Below are 13,718 nucleotides of genomic sequence, written 5' to 3'. Positions count from 1 at the left end.
AAATACAGCCATAGTAACTCTGATTTGTTTCAATATATCCTCCAGCAACTGTGTCCTGCAGCAAATCATGTCTTTACCTCAGCAATTAAAACAGTGGAACAGAACTTCACTTGAATGTGTTTAATGTTTTATTCCTGCCTTTGCCATATGCTGATTTCCCCCAGAGGGAGAAAATCGGAGTACTACGTAAGATTTTCCAAATAGAATAATAAACGGGTGGGTGTTTGAGCTCTGAAAGGATATGAATCTGTGAAGCAGGCTTAGCTGATTTGGTATTTTAGTTGCATAGATAAATCCAGCGTGTTTTCAGCTCAGAAACCTGTGTGTGCTTATGCAAAACATCACCAAGAACAAATGAAGGTGAAGCACATAATCAATTAATGAATAGGTCAAGCCCCTGCTATCCCACTTTCCTAGCTCTGGAAGGCTTTTACTGATGTTAAGCTGGAGTAATCGGTGTGTTCCTGCTGCAGGGCTCTGTGAGCAGAGGCGCCCCAGCCCTTCATGCCTGGCAGGCGGTGGCACAGCACTTGCCTTCACCATGAAAGAGCTTCTGTTCCTTGGGTGGCTGCCAGGGGATGGTCCTTGCATGTTTTGCTCTGCAAGGAGGCTCCAGGAGGACCGTTGAGGCAAGGAGAAGGGTGATGCTTGGCTCTTGATGTGTTGTACCTCAAGGCAGAAGTTTAACACAGGGAAGATGCTTGAGGGGAGGGGAAACCTCATGGTTTTTTCTACTCCTTATAAGTTGCAAGGTTTCCAGGCGCCGGGTGCCTCTGGTATACAGTATCTTAGCAGTCTGGCTGATGAGTGATAGGAAGCTCGTTGGCACAGCTTACTACTGCGGTAGAAGCAGTGCAGCCTGTGGCTGCCCTAGTCGGATGCTTCAGGGAGGCCCATGTTTCACAGGTTGCTCCTTCTGAGCTTTTCCGCCTTGCCTCCTGGTCTGTCCTCCAAGGAACCTCTTCCTTGCTTTCAGGCAGGCTCACAGAAGACCCTAGAAAAAAAGATTGCAGTAAGGCTCTGGCTCAGCCACCGCTCTTAATCAGAAAATACGAGGCATGTAATTGCATTGCTGGTAATGCTCAACAGTTTTTAAGTCTTTGCAAAGTTAGCCATTATTTTTAATAGGGCTGCTTCAGTTGGATGATGTTCCTGATGAGTATGTCATTGCTTCATTAGTTTTCTCCCCTCATGGTTTCCCTGCGCTTTGATAGCAAATGATCCTTCGCTTTCAAGGAGGTAGCCAGAGCACACATTTCTGTGAAGCCCGTGACGATGCCACTTACGGATAAGTTTTACTACATCAGTGGCTGGGCCACTTCCAGAACTCAGCATAGTAAGAAGGGTTAAAGAAAATTGGCGAAACTTCAGTGAGTTCAGTAAATTTTTATGGTAATGGTTTAATATACATGTATATATTGTGGTGATAAAAGTGAAGAGATTTATATACTCCAGCTACTAATGTATACTTCATTAACTTTATTAGGAAAAATTACTTAGGATTTCATAAATATCAAATGCTAGTCCCTGCACAGAGTGGTATCGTAGCGTTTATAAGCATCATTAATTGCTGGAGCATATGCTTGCACATGTGTGTTGTAGCAAAGCGAGATCACTGAAGAACTCGGATGTATAGATTTATTTTCTGTCAAACACATTTACGAATGCACGAGAGTTTTAAAAGTATTTCAAGGAGTTCTGCATTTTATTAATGGCTTGTACTTACACCTTACTCTGAAGTTTTTACTCAGCAAAGTACCAGCTGGGTGTGTCAGGTGTTTCTGTCGGGATGATGGCTTAGGGGTCCGGGGTGCAGGCTGCAGGACCCCTTGATTCTGGAGATGCTGAACACCTGTGCACCGGCTGGAGCCCGCAGGAGGGACTGGCATCGTGCCCTGTCCCGGGGGGCCTGGGCTGCGTTCCTTCTGCTGCACCTGCAGATGGGAGCAGTCCGGGGCTTCAACAGTGAAGATGTGCTTAATATCAATCACCTGCTTCCAAGCCTTGCCAAAGAAGCATTGGTTCAGCAAACCCTTTCAAAAAAAGGAAAAAACCTTCAAGATCTTGAAGCTGGGTCCAGTTCTTGCAGAATTCAGGAGGAGCAGGTACATATTTCTCCCATTTTAGATTATTTTTTAATTGCAGCACCGGATTTTTCACTATACTGGGCAAAAATGACCTTGCACTGAGACTTGTGACCTCCTGAGGTGTTTTTGAAGTGGCTACACAGATGGATTTGTGGCAGGAGCAGGCGCAGGTTGAGCTGGTTACCACTGGCAGGTTATCAGGTTAAGTGGGGAAGGCTGGGTGGGGGTGGCTGTGCCATGGGATGGGCTCTCTGAACAGGCTCACGTTAGAGCCTCAGGCTCCTGCGTGGGCAAATCCACCTGGGGTCAGCGCATGGCTGGATGTGGGAAGGTAGGCAAGAGTTTCCCTACAATATAATGATTTTCTGACTCCTCATCCTAGAGGTCAAGGCTCTTCCCATTGGGCTCCTGGTGCGATGCTGGTGGGTGGCTCTGGTGCGGCTCAGAGTTGAGGTCCCAGCTCTGAGCAGTGGTTTCTTTAGGAATTTTAGTGGTGTTATTTTGGTAATAAATTTCTGGAGAAGGGTGTTCTTGAAAGCCCTAGGGATAGATCAGTTAATGTGAGCGTGGTGAGCTGTATGGAGTGAGATATTATTACTATTGCCACAGAAACTGTCTGCTCAGGGATGGATTGGGGCAGGATCCTTTCGTGAGAGATCTGTTTGCAGGCACAGATTTATAACAGGAAAGCTGCGGGGTTGCAGGCCAAAAGGAATTTCTGCCGGGAGAGGAGCCTGCTTGCCTATTTTGTGATCTTTTCCCTAAATCTAAGCTCCTCGCTTGTGGTTTTGGTTCTCTGGGACACTGTGTGTTGCCGGTTTGCAGAGGAGGGAGCAGCTGCTGTGCTCCTGCATCGCTGCCACCTGCCCCATAACCTCCCACAGCATTTTCTGATGAAATACCTGTCTGCTCGACACTAATCTGCACTCACAAAAGTAAAAAAAGAACAACCACCCAGCCAACAAAAAAATAAATGTTAATGCATTGTTGTGCCTGGGAAATTCATGGGTCCTCAGCATGTAATGTTAAGAGCCCCTGAAATTAGTATCCTAATTAGTCCTGCTTTGAGTCCATCTGTGCCAGGGTTTTTTGTCATGTTAAATTTGGCGACTCTGCATGCAGCCAGTTATCCTGAAGGACCTGTAGCCTGGTATTAACCCTGTTGCATCTGCAGTGTACTTAGCGACATGACACTAAAAATCGGCACGGATCCTCCGGTGGGATGAGGGGGGAGGCAGCAGGTCGGGTCGGAGGCGCAGTCCTTGCTCCCTTCCCAGCGGGTATCCTGCTTCGCTTTCTGTGTATGAAACGATTCAATCGCTCTCAGTGTGTGTAAAATTACTGCACGGTCTTGCTGTGTAGTAATTCTTCATGGTGTTAGATACGTCCCCGTGATTTATGCCAACAAGGTTGCCTGACATTGCTCGCCACCTCCCCTTGCCTGTCTGAGGATGGAGCGGGCTCTTCGGGCCATGGCCCCTGCCAGGGTGGCAGCGAGCTGCTGGATGGATTTGTCACTAACGCCTGGATGCACCCCTAGGCAACCTGTTTGGTGGCGTGCTTGCCGATATTGTCCCTCTAAAAGAGCAATGGGTGACGTGTAAGTATGAAAAAAAGCCTCTTATTTTGTCAGAAAAAATTTTTGTACCAGCTCTGTAAAGAAGCTTCATGTTTTTATGTGTAAAGGTCTCAGAAAATTTCAGGGGGAAAAAAAAAGCCATCAAGCTTTTATAAAAAGAGCCTTCTGGTGTTCTTACTCAGAAGAACCATATGCAGAGTAGTCGGCGTAGATAAGCGTTCTTTCAGCTGAACCCTGCTACCCAAGGGAACAGGATGTTCTTTAAAGTTCAAATCAAAATTTAAATATTTCACATGTTCTCCGTGTCTTATAGTACCTCCAAACCATACAGCCCTGATATGGGGTATTTATTTATTATTCCCCCCCCCCCCCCCCCCCCCGCTCCTCTGCGTAGGCAGAAGGATTGTCCTTCTGGTAGGTCTTTCTCCAGCTGAATGAAGTAGTGGATGAAGAAAAAAAAGGGTGGGGGGAAGCAGTTATTGGGCCAGGTGGCAGAATTCCTGCGGTGATGGAGCTGTTCTGATCGGTGGGGGCTCCCCTTTGCCCTGCTGTCCCCACCGCCGCGGTATGTTACGGGCACATACGCTCCCTGTAGGGTTGGGCTCCCCTGGGCTAGCAGCTCTACCGAGGGATGCTGGCTCTGCCATTCCTGCTTCTGATAACTGCCGGAGAAAACTCATTTGCAGGACTAAATCCTCTTCATTGTGATAAATTCTATTTCCCTGCCCCCCTACATCTCTGCTTTCCAGCCTCACATTTCTTTTTAATATAACTAGCCCAAGTGGGATAAAGGCAAAGTGTAAGTTGCTGCACCTTAGGTAAAATTTATAGCTTTTGAAGATCTCCTACGGCTCAGGATGTTAATTGTAACCTGGGACTGGAGCTCAAAGAAGTAAATCTTTAATAACATCATGCGCTGCTGCTGGAAAGGTGAAAAAACGCTGAACAGTGTCTTCCCCTAAACATACCCCGTAATGTCTCTTTGCAGCAGTTCTAGTGACGGCACCAAACCTGGAATATTTTTTTAAGTCCTAAAAGTAGTTCCAGGAATGTATGCATATACTAGGGCTGTCTCCGTGTTTTTCCAGTGTTGTAGCAGGAATTAATTTTGTAGTGTTGACATGCAGGGGTGGGGGAGGGCAGGGGTGATGCACCCTTTGAGGAACGGGTGGGAGACCTCGGCGTGACTGCTCGGTGAGGCTGGGAGAAGGAGGGTGTTCAAGGGTCTGGGTGCATGGCTGGATTTCTTCCTTTCCTCTATTTGCTGCCTTCTGTTTTACCTGGGGCTTGTCTTGTTTGTAGGCACATATACGTAAATCCATTTTCAGCTTCTTTCAAGTAAGACCTGAATTAATTTCCCTTATATATTTTTCCTGTGTGTTAAGACGGCATCTGCAAGTTCAGCCGTAGACCAGAGTCGCTTTGTTGGAGGCAGCAGGCGAGCACCAAGCAAAAGGGCACGGTCTGCCCCAAAAACACTTGCAAGGTTATATTTTTACAGAAGCACATCCAGCTTCTCCAACTTCTGTTTTTCAATCTGAGGTGGTAAGTTTATCTGTTCTGCTGTTTAGCTGTCAGTAAGACCCTAAAGTCATTTGAAGAGTATTGAAGAGGGGTAAAAAACTGTAACAATCTTCTAAAAATTTAAAATGAGCAGGTTTCATGACCCAGCAGATTAATTCAGAGAGAATCAAGTGATACATGGCAGAGGTAAAACATCTGATGAAGAGCTCCAGTACAGGAGGGCAAATGATGTCAGCTTCATTTGAAAGTAATTGTTTTTGTACGTGGATAGCATACCAACTACAAGAACCTGACTTTACAATAACCTGACATTACAACGTACTCCTCGGTACTAGTGGGCAGTGAAAGCAGGTGTTTTATTATTCAGCTGGCAGCGCTTCAACGACACCTAATTAATTTATATATAGATACACCTATTTCAAGAGAGAAAACCACTGTAAAGCTGGAATGTTTTGACAAGTGCTTGTCTGCAACTTTTCCTGACTTGCCAAGTGTGAGTTTATCGCTGGACTAGACGTGCTGAGGAAGGGCAGGTAGTGCAGGTGGTGTGAAACTGGTGCAAGAGGGAAGGGATGGTATGGACTCCAAATATTCTTAGTTCGCTGACAGTTTTTACTTGGTAGAGAGGAAATAATTGCCACCTGGTGCCTGCTCATTCCAGTCTGCAAAAGAAGCCGGTGGTCTCATTTTGTCCTGTAGTAGAGAGGTGTACTCATCATCCAAAAAGTGCTCACCAGACTTAGCACTAACAAGCTGCCTTGCTGCCAGTCTCTGCCCAGAGACCGAAATGTGAGAGGAACGCAGATGCTGAAATATCTGTTTGTCCTCGGAGTTTGCTCCTTTTCTGGCCTGTGCTTTGTACTTTCTCTTACACTTTGTTGAGACTTGCGTCTGCGTGCTGGGAAGGTTCAAGAATGTGGCCCTTTGCCTTTCAGTAAAGTGATTTTTTTGTGAATGTTCAGTATTCTTATGAAGCCTGGATAACAGTTTGGCCCCCTGGGCACTAGAGATGATCAGGTCCGTTGCTTGCAGGGGAGGCATCTTGATGAGGTGAAGCCACAGGTGTGGGTGATTCCTGCAAGCTCTGCTGATGAGATTTATGCAGAAGAATTTTGTGGAAAGGACAAGCTCTATGTATCCCTCCACAGACTTGTCTGTAGTCCTGCTGCCATGTGCGAACATCCTCTGTTGAAGGGGGCCTGGTGTTAGCAAATACCTGGGAGTGTTGGAATCCTTCCTTGGGATGCAGTGACAGATCCATACGGGGGTAAATCTCTGGTTCTCCTTCATCCTGATGAATCCACAAGCATCACAGACTATTTTTCAAGTCTCACTTTCCCTCGTCATTCCAAGTGCTCCGTGTAGATAAGGATTCTCCAGACAAGTGTGTTACTGCAACGTGGGTCTCCGTGGGCTTCAGGAGCTGTGTCTGTCAAACCCTGTTGATGTAGAGCACGATTTAGCTGTTGGGAAAGTCTCTTCATCGTGTATGTACCATGCTCTGTTAGCTCAGTAAATTTTCGAAAGCAAGCTATTTCTGTCAAGATTAAAACTTTGTTGACTGTTTGACTGGCTGAATGGAAGCCTTCAGAGTTCAAACCTCTGTGTCTCTGCTGATTCTTTGCTAAACGATTTTTATTGCGCTTCATTTTATGCGATAACCTTATTGCAGACTGAAATGAATTTATCCCTCTCTTTCCTTCCTCAGACAGAAGCTGATGAAGTCTCAATTTTCCAAATAGGCTTCATTTACAGTTGCAGAAACCTCTGAAAATTGAGGCTGGTTTCCATCCCCTGTTTGCAGTTCCAGAGAGTAAATAGTATGCAGCGGTACGAGGAACACAACCCCGAGCTTTTCAATTACAAGTCCCTATTTCCAGAGGTGGGGAGAAGTCTTCCGTCTGTCCATGGAGCAAGTGCAGCCCAAAGCAATGCCCTTTCATTTTCTTTGATCCGATAACTTACCCGAGGTGTAGTCCTGAGCAGTACCCTGGCACCGCTTGCAGCGTGCTTCAGCATCGCACCAGCTACTTCTAACCTGCGTGGAGTTGGAGCTAATAATACAAATAGGAAAAAGCATATTTCCTATTACTCTAAGGCATATATGCTACTTTATAAAGCTCTTTTGGAAATACTAAAAATTAAGAACTAGATGCTTTTTAATTAAGTATTTCTTGGTGTAATGTGGACTTACCCTGTTTTCTCTAGCGGGTTCTGTGGCTGTGATCGCGTATCCATGTGTTTCTCTGCTGCTATTTGGAAGCAGTCATATTTTTACAGCAACATAACCCATTTTCCCTTTATTGTAATTGTTTTGGAATAAGAAGTAATCATCCAGGACTGAACAACTTGCTCTACCAAACGTTCTGTTCTCTATTCTAGTAAATTGCTTTGAGAATTGAACAAAGCTCTGCTCAATCATGCAAGATATCCATTCCGAAGAACACCAGGAAAGTAAACCTACTTTAGCCCATTGCAATCATCTTTTTTACTTCTTAAAGATAAAACTGTAAGAGCATGATTCCAAACGCCCAGAACTTACAAATCTTCATTCATTGAATAAAGAAATTAGTTTGATAAAATAACTTCATGTTCCTCATCTAAATCCCCCAACCTGGCAAGTGTTTAACTTCTAATTTATTACTAATAGAGCAATACTGTTTTGATAGAACCTTTTGTCAGTGGATATCGGTGTTTCGCAGTTTTGAATGAAGACAGCAAGCTTTTTTGGAGGGACTTGCACAGGGCTGGCATGTGGCAGCATGGCGTGTGCTTCCCTCAGTCAAGGGCATCTTGTGTCCCTGGGTTCCAGTTGTCCGTCCTTAAATGCAGCTGGTCTTCGTCTCTGCTGGAGCAAACCAGGGCTGCTTGGGGGGTGGCTGCTCTTGTGTTTGGTTGATGCCTTATGTTTATTTAGCTTGTGTTGGTTTTTTCTTTTATCTTTTTTTTTTTTTTCCTTCTTTTTACCCTCAGGATGGCCAGAACCTAAAAGTTTTGCTGGTTTTTCAGTGTCTAATGCTAAACCAACGTTAAGCATTCTGTGATCCAGGGTTGTGCTACCCGGTGGATAAGTCATTTCTCACTTCAAATCTGGTTGTGGGATATTATTTCAAGTTTTTTGTTTGTGTCTTGATTGATATTTATTGTTGAGATAAAGATTTCCTAGAGCTTTTGCCTCCCAGGCTTAGCACAGAGGTGTCACCGGTTGAACTAAGGATTTTGATAGACTGGTGTCCTTAGTGGGTCAGGTAAACACTTGGTGGGGAAATAGTAGTAACACACCAGCGTATTAAAAATAGAGAATTCTGCTGGAGTACGGTAGTTAAATTCAGCCAAGCTCAGCATGCCAGCTGTTGGGAAACAAGCATAACTGTTCCAAAGGAACAAAATATGAAAGTGGTCTCACTTTGGCAACCTGCATAACTGTGCTAGAAGATTTTTATTGTTTATAACCAATTATCTTGAGTTCCATCTCCCCCACGTGTATTTGCACTTTCGTACGTCTCTGGTTGCTCCTTTTGCACACATAATGAAGCTGAAATTTAGAGAAACTGGGTGCTTTACCTTGCTCCAGTTAATTTTGATAGCATTAACTGGCATTAAAAAATACTACATTTCTGTTGTGTGAGGGAGTTTTCAGTTGAACTTTGATGTTTTGCAGTGGTGGGCAGGACGTGGGGACCATATGTGAGCAGGAAATGCTTGCATCCCCATCAGTGTGAAAAGCTTTAAGATGAATAAAGAGTGATGAATGTTTGATGAACATTGATTTATAGTGGGGTGCACATCTTTAAGCTCAGGGTTCCGCTTCACAAATCCAGTATCCAAACTAAACCTCACAGGAGAAGGCTAATTAGCATCTTGCTGTCTGTTTTTTGCAATCAGTGCTAAGTAAATATTTTTTGGATGTGGAAAGATCCCCTGTGATCTTTGTTCGTTCTTATGTGCTAGCCCATTACCTGTAAGATTGGGATCTCAATCTTTCAATTTACTTCTTTTTATTTCCACTGCCCCCACCCTCCATGTCATTTGTTAGTTTTAGTTGTTGTTTCATGCCATAGTTGTTTAAGTCTAAAGTTAAGTGAAATTAAATACAGGCTTCAGTGCCGTACCGTATACTTGTACTGACGTACAGTGTAGCCACTGGCATGTGCGCTCTCCCATCTTAGGGAAAGATAAAAGGTACTCAGAGTTTTTATGGGAATAAGAAAAGTGACATTGGAGGTAGTTATTGTTCACAGAAATGCTGCCTTTTTCAGAAGAATTGTGTAAAGGTTTCTTATAGTTTGTCATTTCCATTTGTATAGAAGATAGGTAGTCGCTGCTCGAAAGAAGCTGTCCACCTCTTGAGTAAATAATATTTTTACAAGCTTCTATAGGCTTTCTTTCCTTTTTCTTTTAAAGATTATAAAATAGTAAATACGACAGGAACAAAAAGTTAGGGCTTTGAAATCACTGGGGTGTGACAAGCTAATAATGATAGAGCCTTTGAAAAGGGCAGCACACCTGGGAGAACACTGGCATTTTCAGGGCCAGTGTAAATACAGGTTAGTAAAACAACTAAATAATGTCATTAATTTTATCACTACGAGTGTCTTTGAACACTGGCCACAGAGTGCTGCTATGTCTTCAGTCTACTTTTTCTCCATGAGGCTTCTGTTTTGAAATAGCAATGTCTTTCATTAGCAGAAGCTGTTTTTATGGTTTGTTCTTTCAGCCTTTACCAAAGCAAAACTCCCACTGAAAATCTTCACGCCAGCCTCTTAGTTTTGAATGATATGGATAAAATTAGGTCTGGTTGTTATAATGTTTTATATAAGCCCTTTAAAGATAGGTTTTACTAAATGAGTTTTTACCTAACTAAGGGTTTGTGCTTTTAAATAAGTCTTGTAAATAAAAGCTAGTTAATGCCTGAGACACCGTATCAAATGCAATCTGACTTAAAGGTCTAGAGCTGTGTTTTTGACTTAAAGGTCTAGAGATGTGCTTTCACACACATAGAAATAGGGTTAATTATTCTCTTTATACACTATTTACACATACAGTACACTCTAATATTGCAAACAACTGAAAAAAAAAAATCAACAGTACTTAGAAAAGAAAAGGAGAGGAGGATTTTCTTAATTCAGTGAAAGAAATATGCACCCAGAAGAGAAGCCCAGATTCAGAGCTTACGTGGCAGTCTGGACATCAACGTGGCCAAACAAGTGCAACTTGAAGATTTTTGGTAATCTGTACATACTAATAATGTTAACATGATTACATTGGAAAGTGTAAATGAAGTGTATCAATTTCCTTTTGGACAGTGGAAAAAGATCATAAAAATAAAAAGGTGAATAATGTTCTGATGCTTTCAATTAACACTTTTTCTTGTTTTTCACCATTAAAATTAATTGCACCAGATATCATCCATCTAGAAAATTGATTGAGCAATCATTACATATTTTTTACTGTTGCAGGCTTCTGCTTTGTATACTTAGGCCCATTTTATGCTCACCTGTGTCCAATGCCATACTGCCTTGGAGGAGTCTTTCGTTGTTGCCTCTTCAGGGGATGGTTATTCGCTAATTAAAGAGGTTCTCTAATTTTTGACTGCAGTTGAGCAGTTCCCCTTTTCAAGGGGAGTAGGATTGCGCCATTCCACCCCAGCGCCCACAGGTACTTGCAGAAAGGGATACCGTGCCCGTACTCTATTTGCCGGTACCAGTAGTACTGCCCTCAGTACGAAGGAAGAGAGCGGAGAGTGAAGAGCGGGTGTTTAACTATTAAAAAGAATAAATCAAGAGGCTCTGCAGTCAGAGTACATCTGGCATAACCTAGCTAGGTTCTGGCTAAGGTCAAAGAAAAGTGATTACCCAGCAATACCTATGTATTAACATAAGGAATTTGGGTACACAGAGCACTGCAAGGCACCTTTAGCGTTGGGAGATCTGGGGGCTGGTGCCGTCCTGGGCACCCTCTTGTAAAATCCTCTCGGAAGAGTAAATGAAGAAAAGGAACTGTGGTATCCAAACAGAAGAACAATGACGGTGTGAAGAAAAAAGTGCTTCTCCGTGTCACTGTTTATAGACAATTTTACGATGACAAAAAGACATTTGTAATGGTTGATGCAATGAACCTTCCTGTTGCAGTTGTGGAAGGAAGAAATATGAACTGGTTTTCAGATGAAGCTTGGTGGTTTTATAGAAGGGATAATTATGCTATGGTTGCCTGTCACGGGAGGGCTTGCAATAAGAATAAAAAGCTTGATCTGGAGTGGTGGAGGAAAAAAACCACCTAAAAGAAAACAAATTTAAAATGCCATTCTTTTTACTTGATCTTTTTTCAGTACTATTATTTTCTCATTTAAAGGCTCTTCAGAGTTTGAATTGCTCCTAATTATGCACATAATTGACTAAGGCTTTCTAGTGTCTAGAGAGGCACCTATTCAGCATGACTTGTGGAGTATTGTCTCTTGGGATAAAAATCTGCAGGAAAAAAATACTTGCATTTTATGATGAAATTTTCTGAAGCCGGTGACGGAGTGGGACTACATTACACTTCTGTAACATTGTGCATTCAGCATTTTTGAGCTTGCCAAATTGAAGCAGAGGGAAGTTAGGGAGGCTTGTTGAAAGTAATTCTGTGAGAGGCAGAAGTAGAACTAGGAACTGTAAAACCCTATTTCTTCTGTTTATATGGAGTAATCTTCCTGCCAAAAGCCACACGTTGCTTACAAAAGCAACTGGAGTTTCATTCCCAGTTTAGCCTGCAGGCAGTGCTCCTTGGATGCTTGCTAATGTTGGGGTGAGTACTCTGAGTCTGTATTTACAAAGCATCCCCCTCTGATGCTGCAGGGTTCATGCATTTCTCAAATTAGGGCCTTTGCATGACTGTGGATCTCTCTGTAGCTCCTGGGCTGGTGATGTTGCTTGACTGTGACGCACAGGACATGGGCACACGAAGGAGAAAAGGAATGAAATTTCCCATTGCCGTGGTGTCGTGGTCTCCTGCTGTGCACATGTCTGCGTGGGACCGGAGGAGTTTATTGAAGATGAAAGAAACAGGGCCAAGATGTTTAGTTTTGAAGTGTCAGACATTCTTCTCTTGACATTTTTTCTTTAAGAAGTATGAGGAGCTGTGGGTGTCGTCAGCTGGATAATGATTGGCCATTAAACCAAAAAATTCTAATTTTGGTAGGCTTTATGAGGTTAATAAACACATATAAACTAGTAATTAGTGTGTGGATAGCACTGATGGAAGCTACTTTTGTCTAGTGAGACATCTTAATCCTGCCAATTTGACCCTGTGACTCCCTTGATGGTCATTAAGCAGGAGACAGCACCACCTCCCCCAGGTTTGAGCTCTCTTGGGGCAGAATATCTGTGAAGACCCTGGTACCTTTTGATGGGTTTTTTTCCTGTCTGGTGTTTCTGCATTCATTTCTAGTAAGGTGATTTTGAGGCATCACCCCTGATTGACATCTCCCATCAGAAATATGGAGACTTCACTGACGCAGCTTCCCCTTCGTTTTGTGGGAACAGACTTGTGAGGCACTTCGGGTGCTGTTATTTTTTTTTTTCTTTTTGAGCATGGGCTACTGCTTCTCCATGTGAATTGTCCCCAGACAGCTGGGCTTATTCCTTCCAATTATCAATTTCATTTCTCATTCCTAATTTACATAATTTTCTTGAACTATGAATATTTTCCATTAAGTGATGGATGCATGAGAAGTTTTTAATCGCATCTCTCTCTTTATCTTTAATGTAACACTATTTAAAGAGGGTCATGCTCAATTAATTGTGGGCTGATACTCCTGAAATTTGTTTATGACATTCTTAATTTAAAGGATTTCTGGGATGTATTTACAAGTATTTTTTTAATTGTAAGATTTTTCTACCATATGTACATGTTTGCATTTCAAAATGCTCTGCATTTAAAGAAAATAAATATTGGTTTTACACACCTTGGTGCCACATGATGGCACTCGTCTGTTCCTGTTCATCTTAATGAACTTCAGAAAAACATTTCCTTTTCACTGAAAATATTCTGTTTGGAATCAGGATGTTCTATGTTGTAAAAACAGAAAAATAACCCCCAAAACAACCACTTTCCCTTCCCCATTATGTGGTTTGTGGTTTTTTTATTGTTTGGGGTTTGGGGTTTTTTGTGTTTGGTTTTTTTTCCCCTCAGACAACAGGAAGCTATTATCCTCTTTTAGAGAAATTTTGGGAAAGTCCTTTTTTTGGAACAAATAATGATCGTTTTATGGCTGCTCAGAGTATTGGAGATAATACTGTGCTACCAGAAGTAACTTCATAATGAGAAATCTGCCCAGACTCCCTTGCATGTTGATAACAGCTTAACAGCAAAGGATGTTTGTGGCATTGTCAGAGATGGTGTGAGCAATGTGGTGCCCCTAAACACGAGTCTTTCAGACAGCGTAAACGAGAGGGTCAGGCTGTAAATTGAACCCGATAATAGAGGCAGTTAATTCTTTTCCTTCGATTTCTTTGTCATTTCACTTTTCTTTCTCATTTCTGCTGGCA

The 13,718-nt window shown here is 42.8% G+C and overlaps 1 long non-coding RNA gene across 1 annotated transcript; it reads right to left on the bottom strand.

Annotated features, from left to right (window-relative positions):
• Window positions 1–108: 108 nt before the first annotated feature.
• On the bottom strand, window positions 109–12,942 carry LOC119156659. Its single transcript, XR_005107256.1, has 2 exons — window positions 1,727–12,942; window positions 109–994 (listed from the first exon to the last, which is right to left on the bottom strand). It is a non-coding gene; the product is annotated as an uncharacterized LOC119156659 (long non-coding RNA).
• Window positions 12,943–13,718: the final 776 nt, after the last annotated feature.

This window comes from Falco rusticolus, chromosome 1 (assembly GCF_015220075.1).
Source record: "Falco rusticolus isolate bFalRus1 chromosome 1, bFalRus1.pri, whole genome shotgun sequence".
Taxonomy (NCBI): domain Eukaryota; kingdom Metazoa; phylum Chordata; class Aves; order Falconiformes; family Falconidae; genus Falco; species Falco rusticolus.
The sequence above is the reverse complement of the archived record's forward strand: the minus strand, read 5'-3'. Positions and strand labels throughout refer to the sequence as shown.